Here is a 22,786-nt window from a genome sequence, read left to right as displayed (position 1 = left end):
CAGATGATTCAGCGAGTTTTGTTTGAGAAGTGCCCAAACTGCCCTGGTTGGAAATACAGTCTCTACGATGAGATGGAGGACAAGACTGGGGAGCCCGTGGGGTCACACAGTTAGGGTCCAGGGCAGCTGAGATGGGAACTGTTTCTGCACCTGGTCCAGCCCCTGCCCACTTGCCCAGGTTGCATTGTGGGTAAAACTGAGAACTGACTCAGCAGATCCTCCTGCAAGAGCCGCATGCTGGCACTGAGGGGACAGCTGCCTACTCGTGAAGAGATGGTGGTTGTGTGATTGTCTTCCTGGGTACCCTGCACAGAGCCTCTCAGGTCGGGTTCTCTCAGTTTTGGGGATCTAATGCACACCCCTGGTAGATAATCCATTATCTTTACATTGCAGATAAGCAAGCTGTGACCTGCTGAGGCTCCACCCCCTCTGGTGGGTGGGATTTGAGTACAAGTCTGATTCCCCTGTCTGCCTGTTAAATAAGTACACAGTACTCAGTCTGGTGCTAATGACCTTGCCCCTGGGCCATGGCTGCGTTCTAATTATATCCACTGGCAGGCATCATCACCCACCACTTGAAGAGCACTGGGATTGGAGGTTGAGGCCCCCCTCGCTCCTCTCCTGTTGGGAACCTAGGGTACACAGGCTGCCCCACCTCTGAGGGCTGCTGACTAATTCTCTTTGCAAAGGGTTGTTTCACAGGCTTGCACTTCCAGTAACCACGTGGGTGGATTTGTTTCACTAAAGGGGAAAATGAAACAAAACAAAACATGGAGGGGTTTTCTTTCCCAAGAAGAGGACTCGGTGGCTCAGGGCATCCTGGTGCGTTTCTGCAGCCAGCAGGGCCTCTTGGCAGCCCGCTCCAGGGAGAAATCGCTTAGTCATTTGCAAGCGGATCCAGGTGCGGGGAGGTCAGGGAGGTGGAGGGGCTGTGGGGCACAAGAGGTCCTGCCCTGCCCAAGGAACCATAACAGCTGGGTGCTCCCTCCTGCTCAGCCCTGCCCCAGACTGCAGGAGGAGAACCGGGCAAAGAAGAAGGTGGCAGGTGAGACAGCCACCCAGACCCTTGGGGCTCATGGCACTCCCAAGGGAGGTGGCCTGGCAAGAAGATGCGCTCAGCTGATGCAGGCCAGCTGCCTACTGCTGTTGGAGTAGTTTGGAGACCGCGGGGGGGGGGGGGGGGGAGCATGCCTAGGCTGCTTAGGTTCTGCTGGAGAGTGTACAAGGCAGTTCCAGGAGAGACTCGTGTGTGTGTGTGTGTGTGTGTGTGTGTGTGTGTGCCCGTGTCCACATGGATATTTCCACATAGCTTCATCCATGGCATCACTACACCTGGTTGGGTCCAGGCACTATCAAAGCAGAGCCTACTTCGGTGCTGGTATTGGCAGGATGCAAGGAGCCTCTGCTATGTCCTAAACTAAAGGTAGAGCCCCCTTTTAGTCGCCCTACAGTGAGGGAGCACAAGTGCTTGGGCGGCAGACATGGGAGGTTTGGTACCCTGTAGCACCTGTGTGTCCCTGTCTTAGAACACGGGCATAAACAGGCCGCACAGGGGCCGCTCCAAGTGCAGCGGATAGTTGCTCTTCTCTAGGGTGGCAGCCTCTTGTCTGGACGAGGCCACAGGGGAAGCTGGGTTTAGTCTGTGTGTGGAGGAGGTTGATGCTGTTTTGAGCTTGGCTGGGAGTCAGAGAGATGACTGCATTCTAGCGTTGGCACTTCCTGCTTCTGTGACCTGAGTGTGCTGGTCACTCCTCTGAGCCTCCAGTTTCCCCCTGCGAAGTGGGAGTGTCAGAATGCCCCATGGAATGGGATGATACATGTAGGTGAGTTGCCTGGGGGTGCCCTGCCTATGGAAATGAGGCAGCTTATCATAAAGAGGGCGGATATCCAGATAACTCTCCCCAAATATAACACTAGTGGAGGTGGTAAGGGCAAAGGGACCAGCAGGGTTTGGGTTGAATTTTAATGGCAGTCAGGATTTACTCAGGTGACTATGGGAAAGCTATGTGGGGGCCGTGTCTCTGACACTGGGTCTTAGGTCTGAGTGAGGGCCGTGTATATGCAGAGTCTTCAGGGGTGTACCTAGGACTTGGATAATCGGTGCCTGAGAAATGTCATCGGAAAAGGCACTATGATGCCTGGATTTTCAATTTGATACTTGGGAGGTACGTGCATGTGTGTGGGTGTGAGTGTGTGTGTCTTGTCTGTATGTCCGTCTTTGTCTTTCCCTTCCCCCTACAGGTCAATTGGTTCCTCCGTTCTGAGCTTTTTATTCTTCTCCAACCTCCCATTTATCACACTGCCTATTAAGGGTGTCTGTGTGCCAGACTTGGCCATGAACCAGTCCCCTCCCCAGCCATAGGAAGCAGAGTGGACAGTTGTGGGCAGTGACAAGCCAGGTGGAGACAGGAAGCAGCTGCACTCTTTCCCCGTTTCCGGGCAGGTTAGGGAAGCATGGTGATTGTTCTGGGAAGCTCAACTTGGACAGTGCCTGGGTTTCCTGTGGCCAGTGAGGGTGGAGCCTTAGGGCTGAGGCAAGGGCTGGAGGTGGGCGTGGGCATTGGAGGCTTATAGTGCCCTGCCAGACCCTCGGCTAAGGGGGTGGCTGATGGTGATAGATTCCCCCCACACCCATGCCTATTACTGTGCCTTCTCTCTGGCTTTCTTGCTTTCTCCCTGGGCAGCATAGGTCCTGCCCGAGAGGCAGTGTTTGCAAGCTCTCTGGGTAGCAGGCAGGAGAGAACAGAAGTACTGGTGTAGCCATTCTCTGCCACGCTCTTCTTCGTCTCCCCCTCCCCCCCCGCCCCGCCCCGCCCCGCCTTCCCGTGTCCTGAAAACACTGTGAGCTTTGGTTCTGGCTTCTCACCTGGATCCTGGACAAGTGTCTGTGCTGCTTTGAGCCCTGCCTTCCACAGCTATTGATAGGGGCGTGAGGCCCTTCTGCAGAACCACAGCTGGACTGAGCATAGACACAGATGTGTGGCTGATGCCTGTGGGCCACTGTACCATCATTCAGACAATTGTACCTTTGTGAGTTACTCTGCCAGACTCCAGATGCACAACTGGACAAGGCAGAGTTCTTGGCCCTAAGGATTGTCCTTCCCTGGTGGGGACAGTCATATGAGCTGGTGATTAGAACGCAGTGTAACTGTGCAGAAGCCACCCTGGCAGGAGCCCAGCCTGCAGTGGTGCCCTAGAACAGGTCCTAATGAGGAGTCAGGAGCCGCAGAGGCAGAGTCTGCGGGGCAGCAGTGGGTGGGCCTATGTAAGTCTCCCAGGCCACTGATCACCTGACTTCATAGCCCCGCAACACCAGCTCCCTTCAAGCTAGCCCCGCCACTCGGATCCTGGAGTGCAGACCCCCTGCTCTCTTTTGAAGCTGAGTTGATATAAGGAGGTGTAGGGGCCCCCTAGATCATGTGGCTCAGGCTTTCTGGGGACAAGGCATAGAGACTGGATGTCCAGGTTGCATCTACTACAGTTTCTTTGCCTCCTTCCTGATCTTTCACGGCAAGAACTCCCTCCTACAGATAGGTGTGGAGATCCACTACTGCTTTGTGTTGTTCTTTGCAGCAGTGTGGGGAGCACTCTGGGAGAAAGACGAGAGGGTCATGATTAGCCATCGCCGTCTCTCGGGACAGGTCTGCACTCTGCATGTTAGACACATCCACTGGTTTGGTAGCCAAGCCAGAGGCTTAGTCCCCTAGAAAATTTTGCCTCCTCTCAGGTTCCTCCCACCTCTGTCTCACCTCAGGTGCGTATGGGTGTGGGGTGGCCACAGGAGCCCCTTTGTCCTCAGGCATGATCAGTTTGTTTGGCATGCCTCAGTTAGTCCTTATAACATCGAGAAGTAAGTCCCCACTCCTTCCATCTCTGAGTGTTGTATGCGGTGGCACAATAAGACCCTGGAGGAGCCGAGAAGACCCAGCTAGGGCTGTTGATCACTCTCCCTCAGTATCTGCCCCGAGGCCCCGAAGGAAGGGCCAGAGTACGCTTCAGGTTCAGACATGGCTTAAGCACTGTCAGAGTTGCCCATGTTATTAAGTAGCTGGGACATGGCGGCTGCACATGGTGGGTACATGGTAGAAATGGAAATGAAGGGCTGAGCGAGTGAGTGAGCAAGGCCATCATCTCTTCACTGATGATGGAGGAGCTAGCACCTTTGATCTAGCCAGGTCATGCTTTATGAATGTCCACCTACTGGCTCTCAGGGGCTCCACCCATCGTGTTCTGAAGCTGCTGTGTCTAGAACAGTGTCTGGCTTCCCGTGGGATTGAGTCCCTCGACCTAGTACGATGGACAAGGTTGCCTTGGCTCTCTAGCCTTTGCGTTGCCCCTGAAGGATCAGGTCTGTCTCCTTCCTCCCCAAAACTGGCCTCTCCCCACACCCACATCCCCACCCTCCTCCTGAAGGTGGACTGAGGGAGGATCCCTGCTCGGCTCTCCCCACACAGGCTGACCATCTTCCTCCTGCAGGGCCGCTGAAGGCGGACTCTGTGTGTCTTACTTCTTCATGCGGGACTTTTTGTTTATCTCGCTGGTGGTTTGGAGACCATACATCCTGGGGTGAAATGAGAGGGACGGAGTTCCAGTAGACTCTCACTGTACAAGTTCAGTGAGGCAGGAGGAACCAAGCTTTACCAGGTTTCAGGGGAAGCCCCCCCTCTAAAAACAGCCCCCCCCCCAATTCCTATGAACTGTTCAAATGTCTGAATTCCTGAGATCCCCACTCCCACCCGCTAGGTTACAGCAAGGGGAGTAACCTTGGCCGTGATTCTAGGGACGGAGGCAGCAAAGTAATTGCTGTTACTGGAAGTAATCTTATTTCCTCTCGGCCTTCTCTGTCCCACTAGAAGAAAATTAAAAAAATAAAAACGAAATCAAAACAAAACAAAAACTTCCCCAAAACACCAAGCCGAAAGAATTCTTAAACCTCCCTAGTTTAGTCTGCGTGGTTGGTGGGTGGGGGGCGGCTTAAACATTTGCATTCCTGGGGCTTAGCTGGCTCTTTGGGTGTAGAGTTTCTGGGTTAGTGGTCCACCAAGATGGAGTCAGAGCTCCTTACAAAGAAAGTGTGTGTGTGTGTGTTGGAATTTCAAATATCCTGCAAGGCATGGGTGGCCTCCTTCAGCACCAAGACCATGGAAACGCACTCTTGTACTAGAAAGAGACATGACGCCTAGTTGGGCCTTCAGACCCTTATAGCACGTTCACTGTGTGTTGGGGGGCACAGCTGAGAAGGGGTGAGAGGCTTTGGGGGAGTAACGAGCAGTGGGGGACAGACACAGGGTTGTTCCTGTCCTATCACATCAAAGGCCATTAGGGTTGGAGTCACCTGATGGTCACTGTGAGGTGCCATTGTCTTCAGGACCAGTCTGATGGCAGAGACAGTAAGATGCAGGTCCCATGACGGAGTTGGGGGGGGGGGAGATGAGCACGTTAGACAGGTGGGTGGTGCTGGGCAGGCCAAGGTCATGGGGAAGGATTTTATGGACTGTGGAGGAAGACTACCAACCACCTCTGCTCTGGGTCAAGAGATACAGTTCCACCGTAGGGAAGAAACTGTCGTAGGCATGGGGCTGCAGAGCTGGGTGTCTCCAGTGGTGGCTAGAGAGGATGACAGCCACAGGAGCAATGTGCCACCTATGATGCCCCCCTCTGGCCTCTTATCCTATGAAGGAGCCTGTCTGGTATCTGTTTTATACATGGGAAAAAGCTGTCCTTCTGTCCTTGGGAAATACACAGCTGGCTCATGTTGGACAGACTGGTGAAATGCCTCCCTCTGAACTCCCATCCTGTAGGAGGCACAAAGGGTCTTTATTACCCCCTGAGCCCCTGGGTTTAGCCCTGGAGATGAAGTCTTAACCCGTCCTGTCCCAGTGGCTTGTCTCTCATCAGCTCCTAGTACACACCAGGCTCAGGACTCAGTGGGTGCCCGCATTGCCTCATCCAATATTCAAGTCATTCCTATAAGACAGGGGCTGCTATCCAGTTTTCAGAAAGGGGGAACTGAGGCCCACAATATCACAGGTTATAGCTGACCTAGGGTTGCAGAGCACACTGAAAATTTTAAAGTTCATGAGTCTTTCTGATAATTGGCAAATTTTCCACAGACTCTTATCTGTTCCTGTTTGGAGAACTATCCATTAGCTGGCCCCTCTGTATGGTGTGTTCACCAGCTATTAGCGGGTAGGATTGGAAGCCCCCACTGAAAACTGACCAAGAGGAAACATCTGTGAACAGGACCGAGGGGCTGTGCTAGTAAGCTAGGAAGACAGAGTGTAAAGGGGGACTGGGGAGCACTGTGCTCAGGGGTTCCGAGGCAGTCAGGGCACCTGCTGGTTCCATTGTGGTTGAAAATTAGTGGATTATTTTGGAGGACCACGAGGAGCCACACGCGGGTCCAGGTATTATAGAGGGACAGTGGTTTATGATGTTGAACCTGACTTTGGTGACTCTGACAGCTAGCAGGAGGCAGAGGTCCTTGGCCTGGAGGGCAGCTCTGGCTTAAGTCACCAGACACAGCAGCCTCTCTCCCTCACCACACCCTTCCCAAGGCTCTTCCCAGACACCTTTTGTTGTCTGGCTCTGACAGACGTCTGGGCTCCCAGGGAGGTTCCTGATGAGGGACCTTAGAAATAGGTCACTCCCTTCCCGTGTAGCCAGCACTGACCTAGATGTGACCTGCCCCGTGTGACGGTATCTCTGTCTGAGTGTCACTCTTTGATGCTGGCAGTGGAGGGGCCAGGTGGCCGTCTCTTCCCAGCTTTGGCCTTTGAAGACTTTGTCATCTCAGCCACAGCACACTCTGCCTGCTCCTTCAGTCAGCCCCTCCTCCCCTCTGCCATATTGGAAAGGGGAAATCCAGCCTTGACCTCTTCCGCTCTCATGAGAGCCCTGGCTGGGCTGGCGGCTCCCAGTCTCTGGATGAAACAGTTCCTGCTGAGCCGAAGCCAAGGGTTGCTGGGGCTTGATATGGCCCCTCTCTGGCCCCCTACCCCTTTGCCTCCCACAGAATCCTGGGGTTTTCCATTTCTCCCTGGCTTGCTTTCTCAGTCCCCCAACCCCCAGGCCTTTTGGCTGGGGCTTTAGGAGATCAGCCCATGGATGGCAGAGACCATTCTTGGAACCATAGACCTTTCCCTGCCTCTCTCTCAGGTCCTAGTTCCTGAGGACCAGAGAGAAAGCTCAGGGGGCTTTCTTCTAGCGAGGAAAACTGAGTTATGAACCCCAAGGAGGGGGTTACTTTATCTGAGCCACAGGATCCCCCCCCCCCGGGTATCTGGTGGCTCCATCTTGGTCATGATTTTTTGGTTTTCTAGGCTACTTCTCTTCCCTTCTTCTAGTTCCTACCTGTTTTATGTAGCTCTATTAGGACCTTTATTTATCCCTCCCCAGACTGTCTCAGCTTGTGGAGTGTGTGCGTGTACGTGTGTGTGTGTGTGTGTGTGTGTGTGTGTGTGTGTGTGTAATAGCTTGAATGTGGAGGTTGGAGGACAACTTGCGGGGAGGGGGGGTTGGATCTCACGTGCTATGGTGTGAGTTCCAGGGCTTCATGCATGCTAGCTAAGCCCCTACCAGCCGAGTTCCATCCCCAGGCCAAGGGACACTAACTTCCGATAATCTCATCCCTATATTTTTCTCAGTCAACCAGTCTGGCCCCCCATGATACAGCTGGACCAGACCCCAAGTGAGCAGGCTTGTCCTCATCACCGTGTGTACCCACTGTGAAGCAAGCCTATGGAAGCCGTGAATGACATTTTCAGTGGCCAGCAGTGTCGTTCTGTCTGCTCTGCTGTGTGCAGGCTCTGCCCAGCACATAGTAGGTCCTCAGTAAGCTTCTAGGGAGTGTGGAGATGCCTAGTGCTGGCTGCATATGCTTGTCTATCCTCAGTGTCTTTATGAGGAGGTGTGGCAGCCTAGGGGGTCTTGGACTGTACCTGCTGGGGAAGCTGGATGGGTGGGCGTGGGGTAGGAGTCAAGACAAAAACCTATTGTGTCCTTGGAGAAAGGCCAAACCTGGATTTTCCTGACCCTGGATTAGCCAGTGGCCATCCTGTCTTCCCATAAAGAGAACTTTGTGTTTGGCTCCTGGTGGGAGGCAGCCGCTGGTCAGTGTCTCCTAATGACCAGAGACTCTGGAATGGGTGTGACAGCCTTAAAGCCATGGTGCAAGTACCATGGCGATAACTCTGTGACCCTTGATTTCTCAGAGCTGACACCAGGCTAGGCGGTCATGTTTGAGACAAGAGGTCTGTTTTCTCTGTGGGGAGTGGAGGTTAGGGGGGGGGGCTGTGTGGCCGGATCCAGCGCAGATGCGTTCTTCTTTCTGAGAAAGCAGGGGCACTGGCCTCTCCGGCTGGTGGATGGGAAGGCGGTCAGGTGCAGGTGCCGCGGTTGGCTGTCCTGTCTGGAAGGAGAGTACTTGCTGGCTGTTGCTCCCAAAGAGAAGGTTTGTGTGGATGGAGGGGATATATTGGGCCTCTTCTGTGCCCAGTGTAGATGTGGATTCTCCAAGCTGGGACAGGGTGCCCAGAAGGACCAACACTCTGTTGTCCAGCCCTTAGCTGACACTCTTGGTTCTGGGCCAGGGAGGAGTCAGGGAGCGAGGAACCGAAGCTGCTGCCTGCTTCCTAGGCACAGCCAGGTCTCCCTACTAGAGATAGTTTTGGCAGCAGAGAATTGAGTCTGAGTCTCTAGAAATGGGGGGCCTGGAAGGCAAGCTGGGGCTAAAGCGGCATTTACAGCCAGTCAGTTGGGAACAGGCAGAGGAATGCAGAGAGAGCCCTTCAGGACAGTGGTATATCTTAGGGAGGTGCTAGGCCCTGCTTTCCTGGGAGTATTGTGCAGTATTTTGGGGGAGCACAGTGTATCAGACAGAAAGAGCCTCTCATTCACCCCACAGGCATGTTTTATTACCACTCCAGGCACTGTTCCAGATCCTGGGATGTGGTGGGCAAGATGAACTTCCTGGCCTCGTGGAGTTCCTATTCTGGTGAAGACTGTCTCAGGCTGCTGTCTCTGTGAACATAATGTTTCTGGAGAAGCATGGGCTGGGCTCCTGAGGTAGGAGGACTGGGGCAGACGTACCGGCAATCCCAGGTGATGGCTGGCAGGCCTCTGTGGTGTATTGCCCTCAGAGTGAGGCCTGATGGGAGAGGGAAAGCCCTCTGAATGAAGGACAACCCTTGGTGGTGCAGAGACTGGATGAAGTGTGGCAGGTGAGGAAACGCAGGTGATGCGGCCCAAATAGAAGACCTACAGGCCCTGTGAGACACCAGGTCACGCCTGAAGGCAGCCATGGGAGAGTGTGGGCGATGGAAAGACAAGATCTGGTGTAGGAGCCACACAGAAGGACTGTGGCGTGAGGGACCCATGCTGGCCCTTAGAAGGAGCAGAGGTGGGGATAACAACCTGGTTCTTCCTAGACTGACCAGATTTCTGCCTTCAAACTTACACATGATGTGACATCAAATAAGGGTCACCAGGTGGCAGGTGCTCCATCCGGATGATTGTCTGACATGTGCTATGTGCCTGGCACTAACTTTGAGAAGGTTTAGTACCAGCAGTTACTGCACTCCGCTGCTGTGCTGAAGCAGGCACCAGGGGACGGGGTGATGCGAAACAGGTCAATGACAGAAAGCTTGCAAAAGCCCACGAAGGCACAGGAGCGGTGTCACACGGGGAGACACTGTAAGACTTTCCAATGTCAAAGGCTCTCTGAGGCAAAATTCAATGAGGAAACAAGACGTGCCTGGTGGAAGAAACTGCGTGGGCCAGAAAGTAGTCTTTGTCAAGTTCAGCTTGGAACCATGGAAGAGTTCTCACTCAGCATGCCAGTGGCCCTGTGCTCAGTTCCCAGCACCATAAATAAATAGTTTAATATATTCATAAGCAAACAAACTGAAAGCCCTCAACCTGGGAAAATGGCTCAGATGTTAAAGAGCTTGCCATGTACACACAAGAGGCTGAGCTTAATCCCTCAGAACTCACAGCATGTGCCTGCAGTCCCAGTGCTGGGGCGATAGAGACAGGAGGAGCCCTGGGGCTTGTAGCCAGCCAGCCAGGCTCAGTCACTGAGCTCCAGGTTCAGAAGGAAACCTTGCCTTAAGGAGTGAGTAAGGAAGATGCTCAGGGTTGACCTCTGACCTCCACGTGGACACACATACATACACGCACGGGGACACACCCCAAAGCTTAACCTGCTTGTCAGCAGGGACTTTTCCGCATCAGAAAATAAAATCAAAAAGGGGAAAAAAATTGATTTGGTAAACTGTAAGGTTGCTTAAAAAAGAAGAAAAAGAAGAGACAAGGAGGAAGAATCTGAGCCCAGGAGTTCCAGCCCTGGCGTCAGCAACTGTGTCTCTTGCTATTTAAGCATTTAATTTCATTCCTTCTGGCCTTTCTCAGAAGGTCATTTAGGCAAAAGCCCCAGGATTGTTTTGACTGGTCCCCTATCTTCACTGTTCTAGGGCCATGTAAATCTCCTGATGCAGCAGTTTGGGGTCATGTCCCAACTCCCAGGGCCCAGCAGTCAATCAAGGCCTACTTTGTGACTAGGGACAGGAGAGTCTTCAAAATCAGAACTGAGGCATATCACCAAGGTGAGACAAAGCAGGTTCTGGGCAAAGACATCAGATGCTGTACCCCCAGCTAAGTGTTGGGGACATAGATCATTCTCATAGGGTAGTCATGAAGGGAGGAAGGAAGGAATCTAAAAGGGATAGAAGGATGTCACAAATTACTATTGACCACTGTCCTTGAAGTGACCCGTCCCTGGCAGACTTACAAAGGTGATCTGCATACTTCATGGGTGACCGCCAGACAGTTTGACATAGGGACATAGGAGACTGCACCACGAAGATGCTGAGTTCTGGGGGCTGATTGGGAGGGTCTGGGAGGACCTCAAGAGAAGGGCTCAGCACAGTCTACACCCCGAAAGCCGGTTTAGTCTCTGCCCCCTCCTGACACCCTTCTTCATGTAAAGCTACCTGCATCATTTTGGGTGGCAGAATGGAACCTGCCATTAGCATGTCCCCGCAGTCTCAGCATCCTGGAGAGATCACACCTGGTTTTAACTTTGACATAGTTCATGGAGGATGAGCAGGGCATGTTTCTAAAAGCTGAGCTGCGTTCTCACTTGGGCGTTTTACTTTCTGACCTGCCATTGAACTTTGTTTCTCCATAAATCCTGGAGGGAAGTTAGAGCTGGCTCTCCTTGGCATTCCTGGCTCCTCAAGGAAGATGTCTGTTGTGCTGCTCGGAAAGCCAACCGTATACATCTCATCGCAGAGTGCTTGATTTGTCAGGGTTAAAGATCACTGTATCAAAGAGTGGTGTCAGACAGAGTATCTCAAGTCCAACCAGAAAGATCTGAGTCAGATAACTGGTCCAGTCTTATACTGCCATTGTCCCAGCTGTCCCCAAGAGCATGCCAGGGCCAGCGGCTGACATCAGGTGGGAGCGTTCCCATGCAGGGCAGAATTTGCTTTTCTCTGCTACTGAATGGTTGGGCCTCTGGTGCTCATGGGAAGAGAGTCCCCTAATGGTGATCAGAATCTACTCAGAACGCCACCAAGAGACTCAAGTCTCCCCCTGCCACAGAGATAGACACCCATGGGCCACTGAGATTCCACCCTGCACAAATTCTCAAACCACTGGAGGCACACACACACACCCTGCCAAGAAGAGTCCGGAATGGTGTCCCACAGTCCGCTCCATTGTGCTTTGCATGGGGGTCAGAGACATGATCAGAATAGATGCAGAGGTAGGAGGAGCTTGGCCTAGATGGCTCTGTGAATGGCCTCCTTGGAGGGCTGTGGAGATCTGGCACAGGAGCTGCGGGAAAAATCTAAGAGTTTTAAGGAGTTGGGATACCCACACGGCCCTGCTGCAGCAGCTGTATCTACTTACCCAGAGAGAGCTGCTGGCCAGAGGCACCCTGCACATTCACCCCCTGGAGATAAACAGCACCCTGGTGTAGCCGAGCAGACGCAGCAAGCCCGACTTTCCAAGGGGCTTTCTTCATTCCTAAAGTTTAGTCTACTTTGGTTTATTTCAAAGACGTATTGCTTTTGAGTCAAAACATTAAAAATCCCCCTGGATGCATTATAGAGATTGTTGGCTGTGAGGGAAGAGGGTGTTGGAGGGAGGGGACAACTAGAACATTCTCTAAGCCTTTTCTGCCTGCTGCCCTGGCCAGCTCTCTAGGAGGTACCATGTCCCAAAGGCATCCCTTTCCCCATCTGAGGGTCTTTGCTTTGGGATTGGTGTTTCAGGGCTGGGTAATGGGGTGGTTTCTTGTGTTTAGAGGACTCTGCTGTCGTTTCTTAGCTGAGAGTCTAGCATGGCCCTTGTGCACATGTGTAGTGCATCAGACAGGCTGGGTGACCTTCTGTGCCCTCCTGAATAGCCCTCACAGGATGACCCATAGGGGTGGGGAAGAAAAATACAGCTTTATTTCTGTATAAATAAACTGTGCCAGTTTAAGTTTCTGGGGTGTGTATGTGTGTGTGTGTTTCATGATGTTTGGACTCTGTCGATGTAGCATTATTGTGACCATAGTCTATGTATTAGTCTATATCATCTGTGTGTGTGTTTTGGGAGTAATTGTTTAAAAATGGGCACTTTGTCACATAGGTATAAAAACTGGAAAACATGGTGGATTCTGGTGCAAAAGAGGCTCTGGGTAATGAAAGGAATGGGTGCTGTGAGTGGCCTAAGAAATTTGGGGAGATGCTTCTTCTGGGCAAGGGAAGCGGGACCAAGAGAAGGGAGTCTATGGGCAGAGTGACAAACAGCTAGATGCCACACTTCTCTGCCGATGTAGCTGGTCCTCCCACTTGAGTCTGGGCCTGGAAGACCCAAGTTTGGGCGAAAGTTTGGCCATCTCACTCAAGGGCCACAACTTAGAGACTGGCTAGTAAACCACCATTGTCCATCTCCTAGCAATGGTGGTCCACTGCCGAGGGCAGCACTTTGTCACCAGTAGATCCCCAGACACCCTGCCTTCTGGGGCTTCATTCTTACAGCACAAGTACCTGGAGTCCAACAGTGTTGACTGGTTTAGTTCCCTGTTCAAACCATGCGGCGCTAGCTCCTGTACTGCCCAGAGGAAGCAGGATCTCTGCCTGCGAGAAATCTGGCGTGTGCACAGTGATGTCTCATTTTAATTTGGGGTTCCCCTGTCTGTAACAAGTCTTTCTCTGTCCCATCAGCCAGCTCCCAAATAATGAGACTTTTATTAATTATGAAAGTTCAGCTTATAGCTTAGGCTTGTTCCTAACCAGCTCTTCTAACTTAAATTAACTCATTTCCATTAATCTATGTTCTGCCATATGGCATTACCTCTCTCCCATCGTGCATATCCTGTTTCCTCTCCATGTCTCCTTGCATCTCTCTCTCTGGCCCCTAGATTTCCTCCCCCTGTTCCCCCTCTCTGCCTGGAAGTCCTGCCTATACCTTCTGCCTAGTTATTGGCTGTTCCGCTCTTTATTAAACCAATCACAGACATATATCTTCACGCATAAATATCCCACAATACCTGTCAACTTGAGTTTGAATATCTTTTCAAGCAAGTCTGGAGTGTGTTTGCCATTTGTTTTTGTTTTTGAGTGGACTATCCACATCCTCTGGCCATATCATGTCTCTGTGTAGCAAGAGCCACCCCCTGCAGTAATTTCACAAGCGAGGACTCAGGCGGGCAAAGGGGACCAATTTGAACTGTAGTGTCAGAGGGAACTTGACCCCTGGCCTGTGGTGGGAGGGACGCCCAGCGAGGAAAACCTCTGTGTTAGGACTAAGGTGAGTCAGGGATTGAGGACAGAAACTGACAGATACATAAAGACTGGGAGGGCAGGGGGTGTCTGATTGAGTCCTTATGAGAGATATTGTTTGTGGGTAGATATGGAGCCACCAAAACAGAAGGGCAGCAGAGGCCTGCAGCGTTGCTGGGGTGGGGCACTGGGCAGCGAGGGTGTGCGTCACGGAGAGTACAGCGTCTGTGTCAAGGACATGGCAAGAGTTCCAGATGAGGTTGAGAAGTATAGCGGAAGCTTTTCTTAGGCCGCTCAATGTATTGATTAGGAATCCATGACCTTGAAGGACAGCTGGACTGGGCCTGAGTAGCCTGCTTCTGTAGGCTGAGTGTGGATAGGAACAGAGGCCACAGGAAGTGTGGGCAGCAGGAGAGGGCACTGGGAGCCAGAATAACATTGGCACTCACAGCTCCCTCCTGGGCGCTCTGCCTCAGACTTGACATCAATGATTTGTCTGTTTGTTTTGTTTTATGAAACAGGGTCTCTTGTAACCCTGTCTTGCCTTGAACTCTCTGTATAGTGGGAGCTGGCTTCAAACTCCCGTCCATTCTGCCTCAGCCTACCCCAAGTGCTAGGATTATGGCCACCACACTTAGCTTCAGTTTAATTCTCTCCAACAAGTGGGTATATTGGGCACCAGCAGCACCCAGGTGTCTCCAAGCTGCTTTCCTTATGTGGTCCTGGTCGATACCCTGTCCAGTGTCTCCCCGACAAAGGAGCCCTGAGCTAGGAGAGATGTGAGCTTTTCACTACTTGAGGCTTGATTTTCAGTGTCTCAATCTGCTTTTTTTGAACTGGCTTCTACCTCCTGCCACTTCTGTCTCCTTGCCTGTTTAGTGAGACCTGCACCTGCACATGGGCTGCCCAGAGTGGCCCAGATTGGACCCAGATGCAGTCTGGGAACTATGACTGGAAGGAAAAGACGGTGCAGAGAGCCCCGGGGAACTGGTCACCAGGTGAATGGTGCCCTTCCCTCTGTGCTTAGCCTCCTGTCCTTTTCAGCACAGCTGCTCTTGGGAGGATAGACAGTGTTGGCCAATGGTCAGCTTAAAGAGACAGAGGGCACTGCCAGGGGCAGTTTTGAGCATCTGTCCCAGGAATACCAGGATTAAAGAGCTCTTTCTCCATTACTTTTAGATTTCTATGCCACAAGTTTTCCTTTATTTTATTTTCATATAAAATATGAAAATATAAAATTCATATAAAATAAAATAAGTGTTTATTGGGGCAAAGATAGATGACCTAAAATTTACTGTTTGAATTCCAGGCTCAAACCCGATGCCACATGCGTCCCAGGCAAGTGCTCTACCCCTGAACCCCATCTCCAGCCCCTAGCCATTTTTAAAGAGCAAGCTCAGGCTGGTGAGATAGCTCAGTGGACGAAGGTACTTGCCCCCCAAGCCTGATCTCCTGAGCTCAGTACCCGGAACCAAGCGGTGAATGGGGAGAACCGATTCCCACAATGTCTGCTGACCTTCACAGGCCTGCCTTGGCATGACAGCCCCCATACAATACACTAACAAACAAATGTGTGTGTGCGGGCTAAGTTCAGTGGGAGCAGTAATGTGCATGTCATCATGCATTTGTCACCATTGCCAGCTCCAGAACCTTCTCATGGTCCCCACTGAAAGTCTGTCCCAGGCAGCCCTCACTCTCCATCTTCACCACCCCACCCTGAGCCCCAACACCCCCCAATCTAGATCAGTCTCTGAATTCACCCTCTATGAGGACCACGTAGAAGTGAAAACATACTATATTTGTCTTTTTGTGACTTACTTCATTTTCCAAAATATTCTCAAGGTTCGTCTTTGAGCAGATGTAGAATTCCCTGCCCTTCTAAGTCTGAATTGTAACTCACTGTCTGTACAGATTGCAGTTGCCCATCCATGCGTCCATCATCAGTAGATACGGGTTGCTCCCACCCTTGGCTCTCATCAGTAGCAATGCCATGAGCACGACTTTCAGTTCCTTTGGACACCGTGATGGTTCATCTTCATTGTTAACTTGACTGGATTTAGAATTGCCATGGAAACACATGCTGAGCATGTCCACAAACGCATCTTCAGAAGAGCTAGCTGAGGAGGGAGACCCACCCTGAGTGCAGTAGCACCATCCCGTGGGCTGTGGTCCCGAACTGAGTAAAAGGAGGTGAGCTGATCCCGAGCATTTGTCTCTTTTAGTCTCCTGACTGTAGATGTGATGTGACTGGCCACCTCACGTCCCCACCACCGTGCTTTCTGCCACGATGGACTGTACCCCAATCTGTGAGCTGGAGTGAATCCTTCTAGAAGCTGGGTTTGTTGGGCATGCTGGCACAGCAGCAAGAAGAGCACCTAATTCAGTGGGCCGCTGCTGTGATGCACCCAGCTGGGTGGTTCCCAGGACTTGAGAACTAGTGCGCAGGGAAATGCGGAAGAGTTTGGAGCCGTGGGCCAGCATGCTGTAAGCAGTACTGTCCTTGTGGGGGTTTGGAAGAATGCAGAGAGAAATGTGGGCAGTGGAGACCTGCATTAGGAGGTTTCAGAGAGGAACAGATACTCTGTTGGGAAGTAGGCCTGAAGCCATTCGTATTTCATCCTGGCAACTAAAGTTATGTCTACATTCTACCTGTGTCCTGAGAATCTGAGTGAGACTTAAAGATAATGAGCCAGTTTATCTGGCAGAAGAAACTTCAAGAAAGGTTAGCATCTTTACACTGTGGCGTGGTTATTACTTCACCGCTCTCATTCGGTCTGCGGGTGGCAGGGAGCAGCAAGTGGAACAGAAAGGTGGGGGAAATGTGTGGATTGGCTCAGAAAGGTGTGTGAGAGAGGGTAAAGATGTGTGCAGGGAGGGCGGGGAGAGGAGGCCGCTTTAGTTGTGACAGAGATGACTGCCATCGACCACTGACTACATGTTCTGCGCTGGGACAAGTGGAAACTGGCCTTAGGCCGAGACGCCGCTGCCACCCCTTGCACATTGAGCCCTCATGTTGTTACAGCACAGATACATTTGAAAGGAGAGACCCTGAAGTGAGAATGTAGAGAAAGGGTTTTCTGCTCCGAATCGGCCACCTAGGCAAGCACTATCCCAGACTCAGCCTTGAAGGCACGCAGAGGCTATTGTGTTTGTGGTCCGAGGGGGTTAGGCTACGCCTTGGACTGACAGCAGAGCCTGGCACCGTCATCCAGCTGGTGTTAGTTTTGCAGTCACGGAAGATTTGAGAAGGTGGTCATAGGGACTTGCACCGAGGTTTCAGAAAGCTGTCGAAGCTAGGCAGTGCGTGGCAGGCGTAGAGTCCCTGCAGGAGACCTCTGGAGCTCATTGCAGACCTGAAAAGGTGAAGCCTAGGTTGCAAAGGAGACCCCAAGTGTGTTGGAGCGCTAAGATCATAGGACATCTGCCAAGGAAAGCTGCAGGCATGGAGTAGAGCTGGTCCAAGAGTCAGTGTGCCGCAGAACGGTAGGAGGGAATGATGACCTCATGAGCTCCAGATGTCAAACACGGAGCCGCAGAAATAGGCGTTTGCCCTTCTGAGTCTTAGTCTTGCTTTGGTCTGGTACGTCCATCCTGCTCTCCTTCCTCCCTTCAGAGCAGGAATGTTTGTTCTCTGCCACTCTGTAGTGGACGATATATAACTTGCCTTTTGATTTTATAGATGGGAAACAGCCTTGAGTCTTAGAAGAGGTTTTGGATTTTTTTTTTTTTTTGGTTTTTTGAGACAGGGTTTCTCTGTGGCTTTGGAGCCTGTCCTGGAACTAGCTCTGTAGACCAGGCTGGCCTCGAACTCACAGAGATCCGCCTGCCTCTGCCTCCCGAGTGCTGGGATTAAAGGCGTGCGCCACCATCGCCCGGCATGAGGTTTTGGCGCCATTAAAGACTATGGGGACTTTTAGGAATAGACTAAGTTCATTTCACATTATAAGATGAAGATGAGACATTGTCGGGGATGGACGAGCATGGCTTAATAGTGATGCTCCTGGGAAACTTGACTGGGTTAGACTCACTGTGGGGACACACCTCTGGCTCTGTGAATGAGGGTATTTCCAGGAAGGTTTAACCAAGAAAGGAAAGTCTTCCCTGAATGTGGGTGCCACTATCCCATGGACAGGAGTCCCAGACTGAATAAGGAGAGAAAGCAAGGGGCTTAGGAGATGTCCCCATGGGTAGAAGTACTCGACACAGAAGCCTGAGAGACTTAGCTCAGTCCCCAGGACCTGCCCAAAGGTAGGAGAGAACTGACTCCACAGAGCTGTCCTCCGACCTCATCATGTGTGCCGCGATGCATGGACCCATAACCTAACCCAACATTTCTCTTCCCCTCCCTCCCTCTTCCTCTCTCATCCTCCCCCACCCACATAGAATGATAAATAAATAATTTTTTTTAAAAAAGGAGAAGTGAGCTGAGCACCGGCATTCCTCTCTCTGCTTCCTGACTGCAGACGCAGTGTGACCAGCTGTCTCACGCTCCTGCCACCACGCCTCCTCTGCCACAGTGGCTGGCACCCTCAAACTTCCTTATGTTCCTGTCCTCAGGTGTTTTGCCCCAGTGGTGAGTACTAACTGTAGCCAGTAGCGATGTGTGCCTCACATGGAATTGCTAGAGACCATGGTCATTCTATCTTGAGGTTTCTAATGAACCTCCATAGTGTTTCCCACCACAACTGCATTATACAAAGCAAAGCATTCTAAATAGATTTTTTTAAAAATTGTGCATATGAGTGTGCACATGTATGCAGGATCCATGGGTGTCAGAGAGGGCGCCACCCCCTCCCCCCTGGAGCTGGCGTGAGCCACCAGACATGGGTGCTAGAAACTGAACTCACGTCCTCTGCAAGAGCAGTGCTTTCTCTTCATCTCTGAGCCATCTCTCCAGCCCACGGTCTGACAGACGGTAAGGCAGCTTTGTGCTCTAAGACAGTACTGTTCCTATCCTGCCAAGTAGTTTGCACTAAGACCTAGCCACGTGGATGCCCGGTAAATAGCGGTAGCTACCACCTCACGCACAAACACACATCACAGATTAATGCTCGAAACTGGCCACGCAGAGAGCTGTCTGAGCCTGTGGCACCGCTGGAAGACCTACTCTGTGCTGGGAGTTGTGCTACCCTGTGCCTTCGCCATGTCCTCTGGTTACCTCAGCAGCCTGCAGGGGCTGGGAGTTCATCTTACTTTCGCAGGTAAAAAATGAGGCTGAGCTGCTGATGAGGATCCTCACTCTCAGGCTGTTCACCTGAAAGACACTTTCTGATTCATCTTTCCTGGCTTGTGTGTGTCCATGTGTGTGGAGGCCAGAGGACAAACTCAGGTGGTTCCTCAGCGGTCAGCTACCTTGTGTTTTTTGTTTTGTTTCTTAAGGCCTCTCTGATGTAGCTGCCCCTGCCTTGCAAACACTGGGATGGAAGGTGAGCACCACCATGCTCGGTGGTGTTTTTTGTTTTGTTTTGGTCATTTATTTTGTGTGTGTGTGTTTATGGACATATGCATGCCACTGTGCATGTGTGGAGGTCAGAGTTCAGCTTGCAGAAGTCACTTCCCTCCTCCCACCTGTGGGATCCAGCACTTGAATTTGTGTTGTTGGGGTTGGCAGTAAGTGCCTTCATCCACCGAGCCATCTTGCCAGCCCACCTTCTCTATTGAGATAAGTTCCCTGACTGGCCTGGAGCTCTCCTTGCGTGGGCTAAGTGGCCGGCTAAAAAGCCTCGGGGATCCACCTGTCTCTGCCTTCCCAGGGCTGGGATGACAAACACATGTTGCCATGCCCGGCTTTTAAATGTGGGTTGTGGGCATCAAATCAAGTCTTTCTGCTTTGAGGGCAAGCACTTTACCAACTAAGTGTCTCCCTAGCCCCCTCTTGGTTCTTAACCTCCTTTCCCCAAAGCAAAAAAGAAGGAAAATAGAAAAGGAAAGGGAGAGGAAGGTGGCACATCAGCTGTTTGTGATGGCTTCTCAGGGACAGGTCAGAGTACCAGTCTCAATATGTAAGCTCGATGGCTGGCTGGCAGGTCCCTCACTTTAGCTTGCCAGACTGAGCCCAGCTGCCATGTTTATGGACCTGCTGCCCTGCCCTGCCCTTTGCAACAGGGAGTGTGACTCTAACCGCTCTGTGGGGAGAGGACATGGCTCTCCACAAGTTCTGCTTTCTGGTTCCCACCCAGAAGCCCAGGGGAGCGAACGTACTAGTGGACTTTGTGCTGGGCGCTGTCTTCCCTGCCACTCCCTGGCTCACTGCCCGATGTCCAGTCCCTGCTTCCTGCTGTGATGAGGCCCAATGTCCTTGCCACTGGGCTCCAGACAGGGTTTCATATTCTTGCAACTTCTCCAGGGGGTTTCTGGTAGCTTCTGGCTGGTTGTCCTGGGAATGTGCTGTTTAAATTTTTAGCACAACCGTATCAAAATCTAAACTCTGACCTTCCCCCCTCCGCCCGCTCTTAAGTTCAGTGGCCTTCCTGTCTGTGACTGGGGCAGGATGAGGGGGCATTGGATCCTCAAGTCCCTCTAAAATAGCAGTTCTCAGCATATAGGCCGTGACCCCTTTGGGGGGTCTAACCACCCTTGCATAGGAGTTGCCTAAGACCATTGGAAAACACAGATATTTACATTATGATTCATAACAAAATTACAGTTACGGAGTTGAAACAAAATAATTTTATGGTTGGGATCACCACAACATGAGGAACTGTACTAAAGGGTCGCAGCAGTAGGAAGGTCGAGAACTCCCTGCTCTGAAACAAACAAGGACCAGAGGGTCGCAGCAGTAGGAAGGTCGAGAACTCCCTGCTCTGAAACAAACAAGGACCAGGGTTGAGTTCAAAGATAGTGAGGTACGGCCTCTGCTTTCTCTGAGGCAGACCCCCAGCCTGACTGGTGAAGGCAGTGGCTCGCTTGTGCCCTGAGCCCTCCCTGGGTCATGGGTCGTGGGTCATGGGTCGTGGGTCATGGGCACAAACCATCTGGAGGATGAGAGAGTAGGGTGGAGCTGAGAGGGGAGCGCATGAAAGGCGCTGACCTCAGTCCCACCAGACTTGGACTTTAAGTACTCCCGCCGCTGGCCCCGCCCCCTCGGTTTTGAGGATCATTTCCTTACTGTGCTCAGGATGGGGGTCTAGCTCCGCATACACTGGGAGGCCGCGGACACCCTGTGCATCCTCCAACCTCTCTGCCCCCACCTTCATTCTGTTTCCCGTTCCCTGTGCTCTGTCTCTCCCCTGGGCAAATCCCTGAACCCAGAGCAAGGTACTGCCCTGGTCAGAGAAAAATGCAGCTTCAGGGAGGCTACAGAGTAGGGGACCTAAGTGAGCCTGAGGATGGACTGAGGGAATATTTAAGAGCATCTTCCAGGTGTTTGGTGGCTCCTATATGACAAGGATTTGGACCTTGTCCAAGGTTAGAGCCCCTATACCCCCAACACTAGGCGGTGAATAGGGCTATTCTGCCTTCCAAGTCAGAGTGTGGGGAAGAGAAAGCATGGCTCACTCTCATGGGTGCCCGGAACGTAGTAAGGAATCGGGTGGAGGAAGGACAGATGCTTCTCCTTGCATGCTACCCTGCTGCAGGGAGCCTGGAGACTTGGAGAGAGGGTCTGAGGAGGGATGAGGTGTGTCACCCAGCTCTTTCTTGCTCCTTTTCTGCTTGAGCTTCCCTCCAGGGTCTACTTACGGTGTCCTAAGATCCTGGCAGTGGGGTATCCCTGCATGGGAGAGAGCATGCCCTAGGAGAGGCTGATTCTGAAGGGAAGGTTCTGGATGTGCTAGGACAGGAGGAGATTGGGGACCAGCACCCTGACTGTGCCGGCTGCACCCGAAACCCTACTGCCCAACCTCTGAGGACAGTGCTGAGCCCTGGTGCAGTCCTGGCCGCTCCCCTGCCAAGTTCGGCTAGAGCCTGGTGAAAAGTGCCTTTGCTCCTCTGGTGGTGAGTTTACTCATCGGATGGCAAGCTGCTTGGCCAGGGGTGGGAGGTGGGTGGGGGTGAGAGGATTGGTCATGGCTGGCAGGCTGTGCGAGAACTGTGCCGGTCCTCAGCCTGCCCCTGCCTGGGCTGATATTTCTGGTGAGTCCCTTCTTGAGGTCTGATGGATGGGGGCATCACCTCTGCACCTGCCAAGCTTACTGGTGGAAAATGGTGTTGTGGACTTGGCTCAGTGCTCTGTGCCGTGGCCTGTGTTGGCCGTGACTCTGCAGTTACTGGGGTTCTGTGTGTTTCCCTGTCTTCCTAAGTGGGATGACACAGGGTCCCCAGGTCTTGGGAAATATTCAGAGGCATGGGAAGGGAATGAGTTACCTACTGGCCTCCCACTGGCTTGCAGCCTCCAGTTTTGGAGGGCCCTTAAACTGCTGAGCCGATTCCCCTGTAATTGTTCCCAGCAGTGAGGAGGGAGGCCTGCTAGGCCTTGGTGTTTGTTTTGCCTTCTGTGTTAGGCCAGTGGTAACCAAGGGCCGTTTCCCCTTGGTGACGGTGGAACTGGCTCTGGCCAGGAGTGATCAAGCAGCTCAGCACGGCAGGCCAGGCCGGGGGCCCTGTGGGGCAGCCACGTTCAGAAGGATCCCCAGGTTTCAGCCGCCCGATGCTGCTTCCATTTTGCTCTCTAATTCTCTCCCCCACCCCCTGGGGTGAAGACCCACAAGACTTTTCTCCTGGCTTTTTCCCAAGGCACTTGCCTGGAACATTCCAGAACTCTGGATTTTGTGGTAGGTGTTGGGAGACTGTGAGGCCACTTGCTGGCTGGCCACATGTGGGCGGGTCTTGGACAGGCTCATGGACTTCAGCCAAGATACAGGGTTGTGACTGACCACATGCCTAGGTTTCTGCAGGCCCAGGGTCCTGAGGTAATCCCAGGCAGAGTTTGGAGGAGATGGCGGTGAGGCAACCGTGGAGGCCAACCAGGGAAGGCTCTATGGAGGAGGCAGCCAGTGTAGTCCTGAGAGATGAGCTTCAGCTGACTTGCAGGCCATTTAAGGGCAAAGACTTTTCTAGCAGTTGTGGTGCTG

The 22,786-nt window shown here is 52.3% G+C and overlaps 1 protein-coding gene across 4 annotated transcripts in view; it reads left to right on the top strand.

The window, feature by feature from the left end:
• Spsb1 (splA/ryanodine receptor domain and SOCS box containing 1) overlaps nt 1–22,786 on the top strand; it is a 73,055-nt gene that overhangs the window by 23,513 nt on the left and 26,756 nt on the right. Inside the window, exon 1 of one of the 4 annotated variants that reach the window (XM_075946290.1) lies at nt 843–1,045. The exons of the other annotated variants lie outside the window; for them this stretch is intronic. The gene's annotated coding sequence lies outside the window, so the exon portion shown is untranslated. Of the gene's footprint in view, nt 1–842; nt 1,046–22,786 lie in introns of those variants that run through there. 4 annotated transcript variants of the gene reach the window in all.

The sequence above is a fragment of the Microtus pennsylvanicus genome, chromosome 13, assembly GCF_037038515.1.
Source record: "Microtus pennsylvanicus isolate mMicPen1 chromosome 13, mMicPen1.hap1, whole genome shotgun sequence".
In the NCBI taxonomy this organism is placed as follows: Eukaryota; Metazoa; Chordata; class Mammalia; order Rodentia; family Cricetidae; genus Microtus; species Microtus pennsylvanicus.
Note: the sequence above shows the minus strand (reverse complement) of the source record. Positions and strands in the feature narration are given on the sequence as shown.